General features: G+C 30.5%; 1 protein-coding gene and 1 long non-coding RNA gene across 16 annotated transcripts in view; one reads left to right on the plus strand and one right to left on the minus strand.

The window, feature by feature from the left end:
- Positions 1–17356, plus strand: part of LOC121127041 (uncharacterized) — an 88873-nt gene that overhangs the window by 49778 nt on the left and 21739 nt on the right. The window lies entirely within an intron of this gene.
- LOC121127038 (neprilysin-4) overlaps positions 1–17356 on the minus strand; it is a 61498-nt gene that overhangs the window by 11078 nt on the left and 33064 nt on the right. The window lies entirely within an intron of this gene.

Raw genomic sequence — 17356 nt, forward strand, 5'->3', positions numbered from 1 at the left:
GGGTGATGAAAAAATACAACAACACATACCAAAAATCCTTAATTTACGAAAGAAAAATGATACATTATTTTTGTTTTTTGTAATTTTATTTGCATAATGGCTGCTGATTTCAATGTGTCACTAGTTGTTGGTTATCACATGAGGTCTTGAACTATATGTTGATTAAAAGGTTTTATTTTATTTTTCAATACAAAACACAACAATCTAATTTTGTTTTAACATACAAAACTAAAAAAATACAAAAAATGAAAGTACTAACACATATTTGACAAAATTCAATATTTTAAAAAAAACATAAAATGTTATATCAAACTAATAGATGCAGAAACAGTGTATTTTGTTTGTAGACAAACATATTAGTTCATTTTTGGAGTAAACTTCCTTTTTGATGACGCCCTCTTATGTAGAGCATCTGAATGGTCCCTCATCAAACTTCAGCAGTAATCAGCCATCATATGCGAGTCCCAACGACCTTGATATCTGTCTTGCATGACTTTAATGTCTTGGTGGAACCTCTCACCTTGTTCGTCATTAACATCTCCAAGGTTGTCTAGAAACGTGTCCAGGTGACTGTGTAAGTAGTGCAGTTTGATGCTCATTAAGCACCCGAGCTCTCGTAGACTAAGGAGAAGGTAATCCACAATCTCTTGGTAATTGACGTTTTTCTTGTTCCAAAGAAAACCCTGCACCACATTAGTAAGTGCAGTGCATCCTCAGATTCGACAGCGGTCATCCTCTCAATGAAATGTATGTTGGAATGGTGGAAGGAAGATATTTTTTCGATCAAGTAGTGGTTCATTAATGACATTCTTCTCTCCAGGTACCAACGTATGCCTTGATAGTCATTCCATTCTAACCCAGTGATCCTTGTTAGCTCTACTGTCCCAGTAGCAAAGTGTATTTTGTGTAACCTCCTTGTTGACCCAAAAGGAAGTTCACAATTTTTAAATCCACACAGATTAACCATTGGTGATCGAGGTATTTCAATCATTCAAGTACTATTTTGATGTTTCCATACTCCTCCTTCATGGAGACTGAGTGCCCAATAGGGACACCTCCATATATGTTACCATTGGGAAGTAAAACACACTTTAAACTTCTTTTTGAGCTATCAAAAAAGAGTATCCACTCACTTGAATGATACGCAGATAATCCCATAGCCACAAGAAGACCTTCAATGTCACGACAGTAATCAAAGTGATTGTCTGAATCAAAAAACGTCCACAGTTCTCCATCTCTGTTAGGATAAAGTGTGACACATGTGCCCTGAGCAAGCATGTTTTGCTCTTACAGTCTGGAAGCCAACAACTCAGAAGATTGTTTAGGTAAATTCAAATCTCGAATCAGGTCATTCAATTCAGGTTGACTATACAGAAAGGTTGACCAAACAATTAACCCAATGGTGTGTAATTTTCATCTGTATCTTCTTCATCATCATCATCGACTGAAGTATGTACTTCATCATCAATATCTGCTAACTTGGTGAAAACAGGTACAGTTATTTCGTCCGAATGAGGAACTGGCCGTATTGCAGAGGAGATGCTAGGGTATGTCATGTATAGCTTGTTCTTTTTATTGAATCCTTTAACATTTACAAGGCAGAAGTAGCAATTATCTAGGTAGTTTGTTGGTTCTCCCCAAATCATCGGCACACTAAATTTGAGCTTAGAATATTTTCCTTGAGACCAAAATCTCAGAGTTTCGAGGCAAGTCGTGCATACTATGTGAGGTACCCATTTTTTGTTTTGGTCTCGAAGCGGTACTTTAAAATAAGCAAGGTACACCCTCTTAAGAAAGTGAGTTGTTTTCCGTCTTTGAGGAGACAAATTACAGCATCCACAGATATAGCAGAATATATCTGGGTTGCTATAGCATTTTTTTCCCGTGTGGATGTAGACATGGCTAGCTTATGCACTAATATAGATGTGTTAGGATTTCGCAAACAGCTATGATGGCGATTTAAAAAATATTTAATATATAATCTCTATCGTTTACTAAATCCAAATGAGAGCAACACAAGAAATAATTTCCAATGAGAGTTATACTGGTATAGATTTGATTAAATAAAGGATATATTGATTGCCATAGGAAGAGGTGGCACACATGAAGATATATGGTACTCGAGTCAAAGAGAGAGAAGGATACATACATAACAGGAACACGTGTTATCACTATAGGCTTTTTTATGTAAACATCCACAAATATTAAATATCAGATATCACAAAAACTTGGTTTGATGTGGCAGATCTAAGCATGCATTTGGAATCAACAGCCCAAACTATATAAGAATCCGTTGTCCAAGTCCATGCATGAAATTTTTTTTTTTTTTTGTTGAACAGTGTTAGTAATGAAAAGAAAAATGGATGCACTTAATATTTATAGAGGGAAAATTGATTATAAAAACTTCAATAGCCTTGATGGGAAGACGGATAGGATTAAGGTGGGTGGGGAACCTAAAATACAGAGTTCTTTTGTTTTGGAGAGGAAAACTTAGAGATTGTGTATTCAGAGCCATTACAATGGAACAATTGTACTAATATACATTTTCTACCCCAAAATCTAAATAAATCTTATTTACATAATTTGGACATCAATAGTTATATTCACAAAATTCTTTATTATTTTCCTTGATGTAGATATAATTTTTCAAATTGGGACACTCTCATTGAGGAAAAATTAAAGATGTTGTAAGGTTCAGTAGAAAGAGTTTAGTTACAAGGAGTGTTAACATTTTCCTTGTATCTATCTATTATCTTATTTATTATTTTATATAGTTTCAATTTTACATCCAGAAATTTGTTTAACTATGGCAAGGCTCCCCGCAAGGGTTAGACTTGTGAGAGTAAATTTTTAAGATCTACAATATTATTTAGGGATCTATAATATAAATCTAATTATATCTTATTCAATTATAATACATTGGATGTAAATAACAAGAATATTTTATTTAGAGGAAACTAGGTTATCCAGATATTGGAATTTAAGTATCTCTTGTTGAGAATAGAGTATTCCCGATCTCTTCTTTTATTCTAATTCTTATAGAAGATGGAAGTTTTTCTGTCTTGAATAAATCAAGATCGATCCAAGCAATTGAAGATCATATTTAAATAAACAATTCATATATCATTTGACTCAAATTTTTTTGTATTTTATTTTTAATATATTTCGAAACAAAACACACTTCTAATTTCATTACTCACCTCATGAGATGCTCAAATTTGGAAATCCGTATTGTGCAAGAGAAAACAAGATGAAAATTTATACCAGGAAAAATATAAGGCCTCATAATAGAGTAAAATTGACTCCTTCATTTTGAATCTCCCCAATAGAAATAGAGGACCTACCATTAAAGAGAAGAGCCCGAACAGGATATTGAAAAAAATTAAGTAGTTTTTTTTACTGTTTTCGGAATATGGACATTAGAGGTTATAGTACAATAGGAAATCAAAATAGCAAAGATTTAACGCTTGCGAAAGTTGTTTCTAAAGAAAATAAATAAATGCTAGTAAATCGATTATGGGTAGATCCCCCCAGCCCCCATTTTTGGATTTTTTTTTTCATTATTATAAATGAATCTTTCAAACAAAAAAATACAGACCAAAGTTGCGGACTTTTTTCCTTATAAAATTTTCTAGGAACTAAAATTGAATATGGGTATCAATAGAATAATTTCTTTAAATAGGGGAGAGGGGGTAAAAATAGAAAGATCTAGACATGCAGTAATGTCAATGGATCCTGACGTCGTTTGTTTTCAAGATATTATATCGAAGATATCTTGTTCTTGCTATAATAACTGTCCCATTTGCTTAGCTAAATGACGACATTGTTTTTTAGTGGAAGTAGATCAAATAGAGGAGTCTTGACTCTTATTTCAAAGAAAATCAATAATCTTTCCTTTGTCGAGGAGTTCTCCTACAAAAGTGATTGATATAAAATTCGAATTCGAATAAAGGATTCGGCTCAGTTCCAGCTAATTGGGAATTTAAATGTTGATCTCCATAAATTTTCTTAAGACTATCAAAACTTTACTGCTCTAGAAAATATAATTTTTAAGTACAATCTCGTTGACTTTAATAAAAAATTTAGTCCGGAAGAAAGTATTTCTTCAACAATAGGGAATCAGTCTCCGAGAATTGACTTGCCTTGACTTCTCCTACTTTGATTCATATGTGTAAAAAATGCATTTTATAAACCTAAACCTTCCTTTGATCATAAATTGATTTGCTTGGAACTACACAGAGTTTTTAAAACTTCTAAATTAAGGACGCCAAAATGGGGGATAGAAGATAATAACTACAAAACGAAATTTAAAAAACTGGAAAAACTTAAAAAATTCCTACTGAATTATTTTCTCAAGTTTCAAGAAAAAACAGGATAAGACATTTATTTTACCTTTAGACTCCTGGAAGCCTACAGAGGATCTTAAAGTTGGAAGTTGTAACTTAGAAGAATGGTAGAAATATTGGGTATAAAATGGAATAGTTGTGGTATTTATGAAGATAATTGGAACAAAATTTATACCTCTTACACAAAAAAAAAACTTTTTGAAAAGATTCAAACATCAAAAAATGGTATACTTTAATAACAATTTGGTAATATCTTTAATTTTATATAAGGCTACAACAAGTCCACAACTAGCTGAAAAAGTTATTTTAGAACAAGACAAATTGTTTTATGGTTTGTTTTATATGAATTATATTGAAGGAATGAAAAGGCAAAAATTACATATAGGTGGTGGAGTAGCTCATTTACTCCAAAATTTTTGTGGATTTTCCAAGAAATCCAGCAATACAATGAAGAAAAGTATAACGAACCGAGAACTGTACCTCTGGATTATGATAGGGACCAATCTAACAAACAAAATTACTTGTTTAATCTACCCAGTTTGGGACTCAACTCAGAAAATAATTTGGATACTCACCTCTGGTTGTGGAAATTACTCAACTATTCATATAATTCGACAAAATATAAATAAAAAGTTCAATTTTATAAACTTAAAGGGTCCCTCAATTTTAGAAGAACACACAATCAGGCAAGATATTTTATCAGTTCATAATTTAAATTCGAAAGAATTACTCGACGATGGTAGAATAAGATTTCCACTTATTAATTCTTCAAAGTATTACGAATACCATGCCTGTGGCACGTTAAGATAATCTCTGTAAACTTTGATAAAGCTGTGAATTGACAGTGGGAGCTGCATAGTAAGCGTTTGGGTCTCCCTATGATTTGAAAAAGAAGAATAGTGTCTTCTCTGAGGGGATAAATGATGATAAAAAGTTTACCGTTCAGTTATAAATCTCCACAGATAGTATTAAATATACAAAGCCCTGCTAGGACTTCGAAAAGCTATATAATAACACACTTGATGCATTTGTAGACTGCCTTACCATCTATATCCTTAAATATTTTTTAAGAATTCCAGACAAATGGAAGAATGACGCTGTTAATTTTTCCTTTTTCCCCCTACGAGTTAGGTACTTTTTTCTATTATTTTGTTTATCATATTTTTCTTATACGTAACAACGAAATCTGGTATTTTTCTTCATTTATATAATTTAGATTAAATTTTTGATTATTCACTCCATATCACGGAATATTCTAACATTCGTGATGCCAAAATTGTTGAGATTAGAGTGAAAGGAAGCTTATAAGAAAATTGATGTAATTTGATTAACCGGACTCCATAATGACTTCTTTGAACGATTACTATATTAATGATAATAATTATTATAAGAGGCAATTATTTGGTCTTACTTATATAACATATGTACCTAATGCATTTGAAATCATGTTTCATATCTTTTTTCATACCTCCGCTTGCTGCTTTGTACCAAATTGTCGTAGTGGATATAAAAATGCATCAAAGGACACTACTGTGTAGAGTCTAGGCACCTTCAAATTCACATGTTTGCCCTCTTCATTTTCAAGACGATGATTTTTTTTTTTTTTCAAAAAGTCAAAATAAGCTCCGGAGGAGTAAAAAAATAGAGAAAATCGGTGTATTTCATCTCCTGTAATGATAAATTCTTCATTGTGCAGAAGCCCCTTCACATCAAGGTATGTGATAGTGACTTCTGACTTCGTGAATAATTGCATATATGCTCAAGAATACATAAATTCCTCCAGATCTTCTATGGAATCATGCTATAGTTCTACATATATGAACTATTAAGTTCCATAATACAACAAAATAATCGACTGAAAGATCCCGTGACGAACGGAGAGAGTTCTCATCAACCATTCACTGCTCCTTCATTGAAGTTCTTGAGTATTTTTCTCCTTAAGTCTATTCTGCCTCGTCTCCTACTCTAAGAACCCTATTCCATTGATAAGTGTTCTTGATGTATGTAACGCAGAAATATATCATTTCAATCACATTGATACCAATTCCATTTATAAGGTGGAGTTTGAGATGTACAATCTAAATGGAAGATTATAGAAATTGGATGCTCTAAGCCGCATTCCTAATTAGTGACTTATTTAATAGTTGTTAGTCTCTTTTGCGATTCGACAACAAGTGGAAGATGATTCTAAATTCGCTTCTCTTTTCTCGATAGGTTTGTCTGTAAAGCATATTTTATTATGTTATTGCCTTTAAATAATTATTAATACTTAGACAAAGAAAAATATAATCGAAAATACTCGGAGGATTTCTCATTCTCCATCCTAAAGTCAAATCTACTTCAATTCCTACTTTAAGTAAACTTTTTCTTTGATAACAGTCCTTTGGTCTCTTTAATGCCTAAAACGCACTAATCACTACTCAATAGTATCTATCACAAATATATATTCCATTTATAAGTCTGAATTCGTGCTGTACTGAAAATATGGGCAATTATACATCTTCAACACTTCAAGCCTCACTTCGAATGTCTTTAGTACTCGTAAGACTATTTTGCCTTTGGAAAACAAGAAGAAAAATATTTTTAACTTTCAAAGATTATATCCTCCTCTTTTCTCCCTGTTATGGTCTACAATGTATTATTCTAGTATGCTATTACATATAAATAGTTATTGGGAACTTTAAAGTGACTATTTGCTTTAAAAAATATAATTGACTTCTTAACTTTAATAGATTTCTATTGGAATATCTTAATGTCGTTGCAATTCCCAAAATTATTCACTCAGGATCTTCTTCTGAACAGCTAAATTGCTTGTTAGGATATTGGAATATTAATCTTTTGAAGATCTACGATCTTTACAAAAGTAAATAATCTAGTAAACGTGTGATATACAAGTTAATTATTAAGCTGTTTGATAAAAGACAATAGTTAAAATGTATCAAAATTGTTTGAGTATTATTTGAAGAAATATAACTAATTAAAACAGCAAAAGTATTCTTCTAAATATAAATTTCCTGTATTTGAGTTCTCCATTATTTGATTTTTATATTATTGATTCATTCAGTTTTATCTTAGACATCGAAATGTTATTTTGTTATTGAAATTGAGACAACACGGAGTCCTACACTAAATCGCCTGATGTTCATTGATGGTTTAACTTTTCCTTGCCTAATCATCTTAATAAACTTACTTCTTCGTTTACAATCAGTGTGTGTGTGGGGGGTGTTATTATTTTCATCGAGAAAATACTAGTCTGAAAATTTTAAATCATTATCAGGTGTCCAGAAGAGCCTCCAATTCTGATTCATGCTAAATTACGTAGAAGGACGATTGTTCTCATAAATTTTTCTGAAAAAAGAAGAGAAAATATTCTTCCCATCCTGCAACCTGATTGATTATCAGAATATTGTTTAAAATTCTAGTTCGGAACATTAAGTATAGACTATAACGTTTATTTATGTACTTGTAATGCAATGGCTCTGGTTTAAATAAATATATATTTTCTATATAATATATAAACCAAATAAAGTATGTTTAATAGAAAAATACTAGGCAGAGTAAAAAATTATTAATTATTATATGTTGTGTAAAAGTTACGATTTTGTACAAGTTGTAGGTTTTATGGATAATCGATATATTAACTTTGGACTATTTTAATACATACTACTACTATATAAGTATTTTGTACCACATTATAAAGTTCAAATGCCCATATATATTAATTATAATTACATAACTAGTTTACAATTTTAAAAGATTCAAAAGAAAATGCTGTATCAATTAAGAAGTGGTACTTAGAAAAACCAATGTAGTAATTAAATAATACATTTTAGGACGAAAAATAGCTACTTGTAAAATGTGCTTAAACAAGTTGTTACTTGTATGGACACCGTAACTTGTACACAACATATTTATTAAAATAGTCTAGTAAAATAATAAATTAATGCAAATTATTTAATTATATTTCAAAATTGCCAATTATCAAGGTATACACATCACAATTCAATTTTTCGTTAGTAAGATGATTTTTATTCCCTGTAATATGTAATGCTTCATTGAAAACAAAATCCTGAAATGTAAGAAACTTATCATTCTCAGTTACTACTTATTCGAACTCTCCTTAAGTAATTTATCCATCACAACGTGTCAAGGAATAATTCATAAATTGGCAGTACTCATTTTTTTTTTTTGAAAATACAGATACATAAACGATGTGAATTCTTTTTTATCTTTTGGTGTCAGTCTTTGTTCTCTTAAGAAACATATTCCGAGCGTATAACTTCTACTATCTAAATGAGCATGAAGAGAGTCAGTTGAAACTTATGAAGGAATTCTTTTGGAAGAAACAGGAAACCTGTAGGAAACAGACGAATAGGTACATTTCTATTTGCAAAAGAACTTTTCTCATACATAAATATATGAGATAAATTCCCAAGTATAAAGTTGTTTGGTCAATAATTAATTAAATCACTGCCACGGCCATAATCTGATTAAATAAAAGAATTTTTAGACACATAGAAATTCTAAAGAGGATTGTTAATGTCAACCTATGTATTTCCTGAAAATGCGTAGGTTGACAATTAAATTTCAAATTTCATTTAACAGATTACTGTTGTTTGGTAAATTTTAAAAAAAATTTTAAAGACGCTAATATACTGAAGAAGATTACTTCTCCTATGAACAATATTAAGGAATTGGAAGTACCAATTTTATATCGGAGGTTTAAATTAAACTACTCAGAATAAATTATATCAAACATTTACTCCGGAATTATAATAAGAAACAGTTATGAAAAAAAACAATGAATGGGGCGAATCAGATTTTTTGTGATAGTAACCTACTGGATATGGATCTTAGGAAGAATAAGAGACTGCAGGATAAAAAACAGAAAATGTTTATAAAATACCCTAAGCCATGGCCTATTATATGAGTCAATACTGGATTCTGATGTGAAATTATAGTGAGATAGGATATCCAAAGATCTACTAAAGGTCTGAATTTCTTTCAGGGGAGGAACATCCAATTCCAAATGCATGGAAACTGCCTATGTTTTGACATAAACAGACTAATGCTTTTGGAATGCAGATAAATTATTAAACGTTTACATATTTTTACAGGGTGTAAAAAATCGATATTACAAAGAAAACTAGCAACAGACTTATATCACTTATTGGGTTTAAAAGACTATCCATAGGAATGGTCCTTGTTCGGTATAGCTAAGAGCAATAAAAGAAGACATAACTTCCCACAATATATTTTGAATTGTACTCTAATCAAAGCAAAAATTCATGTTATGGAAGCCTACACGGATCGAATAAAACAAAAGTAGACGATAAATAGAACCATCGTTTATAAAACTGTTTTCAACAACCTTCATGATAATTCGATTTTGATGAGTCTGGAGGTTTTAAATTTTTATTAGAAGGTTTTAAATGTGTGATTCTCTCCATCTAGTAGTCAAATCGACAATGAGTTACGTATCAAGGAACTTATATATCAGGTGATTTTCAATTAATATTGACATTATTACTTTTTTTATTTTTTTATTCCATAGATCTTTGTACCGCAAAATTTAACTGATAATCTCTTTTATTTAAACAAAGATTACATGCAAAAAAAAAAGGTTTAAAAGGACAAGTTTTTTTTAAAGTGAGAAATCCAATCAGTAACTGTTATTATTTAATTATTGTTGTGAATTGTTTAGTTTTAAATAATCTAATTCCAATTCAACCAATCAACGTTCAGAAGACTGATTCGGAAAAGAGTAGTAAAAATGTCGACAGCTGACAAGAAAACACTTTGTATATTTTTGTGTTAGTGAAGGAACTCCTTGGCCTATTTCAAATTTGTGGACATCTACTATTCTAGACGGCCTTACCTCGCTAACACAAAAATACATTATGCATTGTTCATAATTTACTATTTTTGAAAAATAAACGAAGTAATAGGCTGTTTTAATTATACTTATGCTCCTTTTCCAAAAGGACAGGAATACAATTTCTTGTTGAAACCTTATAGCATATACATACGTATATATTGGTCATCTTATTATCTCTATAAAAAGATATTGGCTATCATATACAAATAAAAAGCTTTAAATACAGTTTAAATTATTATACAGTATCGATAAAATACAGTGCAAGATTTTAAAATTATGAAATAATATATAATTGATTTTTAAAAGTTGTGGAGAAATAATAAATGACAATGATAAGTCTGGGAGTAACAAAGATACAAATAAAATTTGGCATGATTGACTGATTTGGCTAAGTAACACATGATATCGGGCATTTTTACTGTTTCTTTTTGAATGAAAGGTTGCCCGAAACAATAAAGTTAACGATGTGGCAACCCTCTCATGATATGTGTTCCAGCAAATCTATCATAGAGCAATATTGCATAATCAAAGTTAGCATCGATAGTTATATATTTAGAGTTGTTCAAGAATAATCAAGAACCCTCCAGAAATGTTATTCATTCTAAAAACATACAAGTTCATTCTTGTACATTTAGCTTTGCTCTTTGCTTAGGAGCAGAGTGAATGCACTCATCCTACCTCAGCGCTCTCTAATATTCGCATTGGATGATGTAAAGTGTAGGCACGAAAAGCAAAGGGATATTGAATGGGTGTGTGTTTTGTTAATTGTTATTGATATATAATTCAAGGCATTAAGTTCCAATTAAAGTTTATACATAAAACTGATTATAACGTGTATTTATTAAGGTATTTGTATTTATTAATTTATTTTGGTTTTTTTTATTGCATCACAGTCCTGTTCGAGGCAGTGGTCTCCTTTATACAGTCCACTCGTCTTTACAATATGAGTTAAAAAGAAAGGGGAAGATATAAGAGGCGTACAACCTTATTTTTTTAGCCATCCATTAATTACTTAAACCAATAATATGTAAGCAAGAGGGAATAAGTAGTGCCGCGAATCTTTCTATATTCAAACTACTTCATGGGTTCGTCAATGAGGAATAAATAAAATGATAAAGCACTTTTTTGTGAAAACCGTTACTGTGATAAACATATTAATATGACATAAACACTTGTGATTATTATTTCCTTATTTATCAACTAGAAATAATGATGTAATGCACCCATATAAAAATGGTTTAAGTTCATATTTTTATTTTTCTTAATTGAGCCTTATAAAATATTCGATAATTGATGTTTACTACAAATTACAATTATATACTTATAAATATCGAAATATGTATTGAAAACATAAGATTTTGTAAAATACTCTCATTGGTCTAAGGTTTATTCATAAGTGTCTAGCTTTATATATTGGTCAAATTTTCAAGTCCATGGCAAAAAAATTATTTTCTGAAGTAAATAATAATATACAAAAAGATATAAAAAGAACTTCTATAAAAATAAAAACTTAAGAGTAAAAAAGGTTTCAAAAATATGATGGTGGGGGTGTAAGACTTCCACTACACTTTTAAATAGTGACGTTATAGAATATGATTTGTCAAAATCTGTCTTTCTTCCTAGTAGTTAGTATGAAAAATCAAATTGAAAGTTCTTGTAATAGTGACACTATAGAATATGAGTAGTTTGGCGTTTTGTCAAAATCTGTCTGCCTTCCCCAGCAGTTGGTACGAAACATCAAATTGAAAATTCTGGCAAGGCTGATTACATGATGGTCTAACCTTGTATTTCTATTAACCTTGAGAATACCCAATATATTGTGTCATCTCGAATCCCTACTCTTCCTTTTCATTTAAGTATTCATTGCTTAAACTAATTGTACCCTCCTTGGTATAAATTCTAGTATTTAATTCTACCATCTCTGGAAGTCTTTTAATTTGAACGTTTTGCTCTTCATTGATGTTTTCCTTATTAAATGAGTGAATCTTTTTCTCCTTAACATAATTCTCATTTCGAATATATCTTCTTTGTTAAATAAATTTATGAAATCTGTTTCTTCAACACATAATTCAATGTGATTGAAGTAGCATTGAAATTGTTGGAATTTATGGATACTTTTTTTAATTTTTTCTCTTCAACTAGATCTTTATTTATTCACACACGCTCAAAACAAAATAAGAACACAATAGTAATTTGATTATAAGGGAAATTTGTGTTTAGAATAAAAAATAAATAAACATTATAGGTTAGAATTTATTTTCTCTTCAGACGTCTAAAATCTTAGAGATATAAAATAAAAAAACCATCACTAAAGAAATAAGAAAACATAGTACATAACATAAACAACTATAAAATAACAGTTAAAAGGATACATAGTGAGACAAAGTATGAAAAAAAATCCTCATTTCTAAGCCTGCGATGTTGATTCAGTGTCTTGTGTGCATATTAATGATGGTTCCTAAAGCCATAGCATGTCTTAGCAGATAAATAATTACAGGAAGTATCATGCAGCTGGGGAATCTGCATATATAGCAGCAGCATATATTAATATAGCTCTCAGATCTATCTCATCAATCACTTCATCTTACATATTACGCTTAGCTATGCAACTTGGTACTTGGTAACATAATTAATATCTATGACAACAGAATGATCATGACTCCTGATCAATAGAGGGATGTGATAGTGGAGAAGGTACAGAATGAGAATATCAACAAGGGTATTTTAACTCCAGCACCAAACGAAGATGACCAATCAGATCCGAATATCACAAATGATCAATATGTTCATTCTACTTGTAACAAAGAAGAACTCCTTCAACCTGTGTTCTCGATCCAAAACTTTGTTAATAATCCATCAGGTGAATGAATAAAATACTTTATATACTGGAATATATTATAAACGGATACTAAATTTTAAATCAGCATCTGTGTTTTTGTAAAAAAAAAATGGTAAAACCAATTTTTTTCTTATATAACTTTATACATAGTTTTTAAGAGGAATATTTATACATCTTTAAAATATTCATGACCTATCCTATAGACTAGTGTGAATTTGATTGTAAACAGTTCAATTTATTTCAGCCCTCCCCTACTATACAGGACTGAGTAACTACAGTCACTTCAAATTATTGTATTTTTCTTTTTGGGCCTGCTTTTGATCATCTAAACTATAAAAATGAGTCCTTAACTCGAGAAGACAAGTTATTCCTCACATTCATAAAGTTACACCAAAACAAGGTGGATATTGAGCAATAAGTTTAAAATTCCCTGTACATCAGTCGGAAAAGTATTTAGGACATTTATTATTTTGGTTGAACTTTATGTATTATCAACTTAAGGAAATGTATCAGTTCTTTCCCAATGACATCATAGACCTCTACATGCCAGAGGACTTTAAGTCGAAATTTGCTAATACAGGTATGATCTTGGATCTTATCAATTTATAATCAAAAATTTAAAAAAACTGTTTTAATAATCATCATCACTTTCCTGATGCACTTAATCTTCCTAAATTATGAAATTGTATGCGTAGTATGGAAATCACTATTTTTTATTAATTTTCAATATTATTCAAACAAGGGATGAAATAAACTTAAATCAAATAATTTGGTATCAGCTGCAAACAATGGATTCTAAAATAAATCATTGCCTTTAGACTCCTAATTTAATTAAAACCATTATATGGTAAATACTAAAGAAATAAATTGAAATGTATTTCAGAATAAAAAAATATATTTAAAAAGACCATACGTATACCATCATGTATGTGTTAAATATTAACATCAAAAAAGAAAAGTCGACGTGATAAGTATCTAATTCAAAATGCTGGAAAATTTACAACAAAATATTAAAAAATAGTTATTTCTTCCATTATATTAGAGATCAGAGGGCTCCGATAAACATAATAGTATTTAGATTTCTATAAATTGAATGAAGATAAATTCTTCATAGATGTTAAATTTTGTTGTTGTCTTTATTTAAAGGAGCTAGAATGTATTCATCCCTCAATAAAATTATCTTGACATACATGAGAAGAAATGTTGGTCCCTTTCCTAAACTTTCTTATTTCTTGAAAAGAGTAGATTCTTGAAATTAACTTCTTGGATTGTCTAACTCATTTATGCAAGAACCACTTCGAGTTAAGAATACACTTAATTTAATTATCACTTAATAAAATCAGTTTCATAAAGTCTCAATTAATAATGAGCAATAAAATTAAAGGCCTTTTGTCAGCAGGCGACTCAACTTTTTATTAAATTTTCTCTTGTGAGTAGCTAGTATTCTTTGGCTGGATAATCATAATGATCATTCAGGGAGGTTTATTATTTTTCCGCAATATGGTGCTACTCACTGGTGATGTGTTTACAAATGAATATAAGTATACAAAGCGCATGCCCTATTGAGCCTGTGGTCCGCTTTAAGGAAAGAAGGTAACGTTTATCAAACAACGTTCCAAGCCATTTATCTTCCTCCATTAACTTTTCCTACCCCACCAAAGGGATATTAGTAGCAATATATGCAAACTTAGAAATGAGTTTGGGGTTATGGAGATCTATTCTCCTTTGAAATTTGAATCTTATCCACTGGAAACACCACTTACGAACCTTGGAGTTAATTTTCCTCTAATTAGAATTAACCGATCCATCCTCTTTCCATTCAACCCCTAAGATATTGACTGTGTGAACTATGACACAGCCAAATTTCTTCAAAGCCGATAAAGGATGCCAATGACCTAAAGGGAGGATAGGTTTTTGTCGAAATTCACACTCATACCCGAAACCCTGGTGAACTTTCCAAAAGCAAAAATAATAATTTTGACTCGTTTTTCCAATTGTTTACTTGAATTTCCTTCAATCATGAGCTTAATGTCATCAGCTTATAAATGAACCACATGACATACTTTCCAATACTCTTGTATTTGCGATTCAAGTAAAGGTTTAAATGTATCCTTTGCAATTGCAAAAAGAAGGGGAGAAACTGGACACCCTTGTTCAAGCTTTATGGGTTCACTCTGGGTTATCCATAAAAAAAAAAAAAAACTGCATGAATAAGGTTGAAGAAACGTCATTAAAACTGTTTTTCACAGCTTTTAGGATAAACTAATCACTAAATCAAAAGGTTTACTGAATCCAACAAGAATTATTGCTCCGTATTTGTCTCTTAATCTTGTGGAGTCAACAGCAGTTTGTATATTCCTTGAAATGTCCACCATATGTTTCTTCTTTAAAAACCCTTTTTATTGATGAACAATTTTTCTATTTAATATAGGTTCGATTTGATTAGCTAATATTCCGGCCAGAACTCTATATGCTTCGTTTAGAACTGTTAATGGTCTCCAATGATTTATCCGAGTCACATCATCTTTTTTATAAATCAAAGATATTTTACCCTGTGTAAGAACAGAAGGAAGGTTACCTTTTGTCTCAATAAATATATTTCCTTTGATGTTATCTATGATTGATATAGCCAAGATACTTAGAGACAAGTTACATTGGAGACGCTGTTTTCATGAAAATTTCATTGATGAACATGCCCAATTATTTGACATAATATATCTAAATCTTATAAACATAAACAATTATCTTTAGTATTTCTACATGGAAAAAATCACTATTTGATTTGTTCAGACTATGGCCTATGGGTCTGGTCAGGGATTTCATTAATTGTTCTACCATATGACATTTTATTTAGTACTATATCTTATGTATTTATAGAAACATTTGTTTGCAATGATGAATCTACCTACTTGTTTCATTGTCTCTGTTTTTTTGCTTCATGTGAAAGAGTTTATAAATAAGTTTCGACTTGCTCTCATCGTCATTTAGTCGCCGCATGGTAATGTCAAAGAAGTGAAACCTCAGAATTTGTCTCTTTAGTGATCAAGGACTGGCTCAAAAATATAAGTAAGACATCCCACCGTTTTCTTTATTTTATGTATTTGGTTGGTTTCGACTAGTGGCTAAAGGAAAGCCAAATATTGTCGACTCATGATAAAATATAATTAACATTATGATAAACTATAATAAAAGAATATAATGAAATCTAATGAAATAATATGGTAAATTGAATTTATGTAATGTGGTTTGGAATAAAAGTCGATGTGGATTATTTTTTAAAAGTATTTTAAACCTGCGAAGTGAAGACGTTCTTTTCACCTCTTCAGGGAGGCTGTTCCATATTCATATAGTTCGATTAAAAAAGCTAAGGTTAAAGTAATTAGTATTTGCCGATGGCTGAGCTAAGTAAAAATCGGAAGACAACCTAGTGTTGTACATCTTACTACATACTTGGGGCTTGATATTACAAGGACTCAGTCCATTAATAACTTTAAACATCATAACCAAATCCTGAAGTTTCCTCCTCTTTTCAAGAAACAATAACCCAACTAAATGTAAACCAACCTCATATTATATATCGTCGCATACCATCTTAATAAAGCGTTTCTGTACATTTTAAAAGCTTGGATTTCCTTTCCATATATTGGATTTCATAACTGAGAAGCTTAGTTTCAAATAGGCATAACATATACTTCATAAAGTTTCTTCATCAGCTTCATATTTCTGGTTTTAAAACTCCTTTTAACAAACCCAAACGCTCTGTTCGCTTTTCTAACAATATTGTATACGTGAGTGCTGAATTTCATATTAGAAAATGTCATTACTACAAGATCCTTAAAGAACCCTACATTGAATCCGGATTTTTCAAGAGAAATATGAATATTGTCCATTCATGAATTACTCTTTTACTGTATTGATTGATAAAGATCATAAGGGGAGTTTGAAGAAGTTTTAACTACGCAATGATTGATTTCCTACATTGATATTGTTTTTGAATGTAAATATAAGCAACTTGAAATATGTGCATGACAAGTCATTTTGAGGAGTTTGAGGAAAATGACCAACATTTCTTCGTACTAAAGTCAAGATAATTTTTTTATTGAGGAATGATAACTTTCTAGGAAATTAATAAAGGCAACAACAACATACATAATCTATCAATACTTTCTCTTCATATAATTAATAGAAATCTAAATACTATGTCTATCAAATCTTGGATCTCTTGTGCAGTGGAAGGAAATATCGATATTTTGAACAATTTGTTGTAAAGTTCTTGGTACTTGTGAATTTAAT

The sequence above is a fragment of the Lepeophtheirus salmonis genome, chromosome 12 (genome assembly GCF_016086655.4).
Source record: "Lepeophtheirus salmonis chromosome 12, UVic_Lsal_1.4, whole genome shotgun sequence".
NCBI lineage: Eukaryota > Metazoa > Arthropoda > Copepoda > Siphonostomatoida > Caligidae > Lepeophtheirus > Lepeophtheirus salmonis.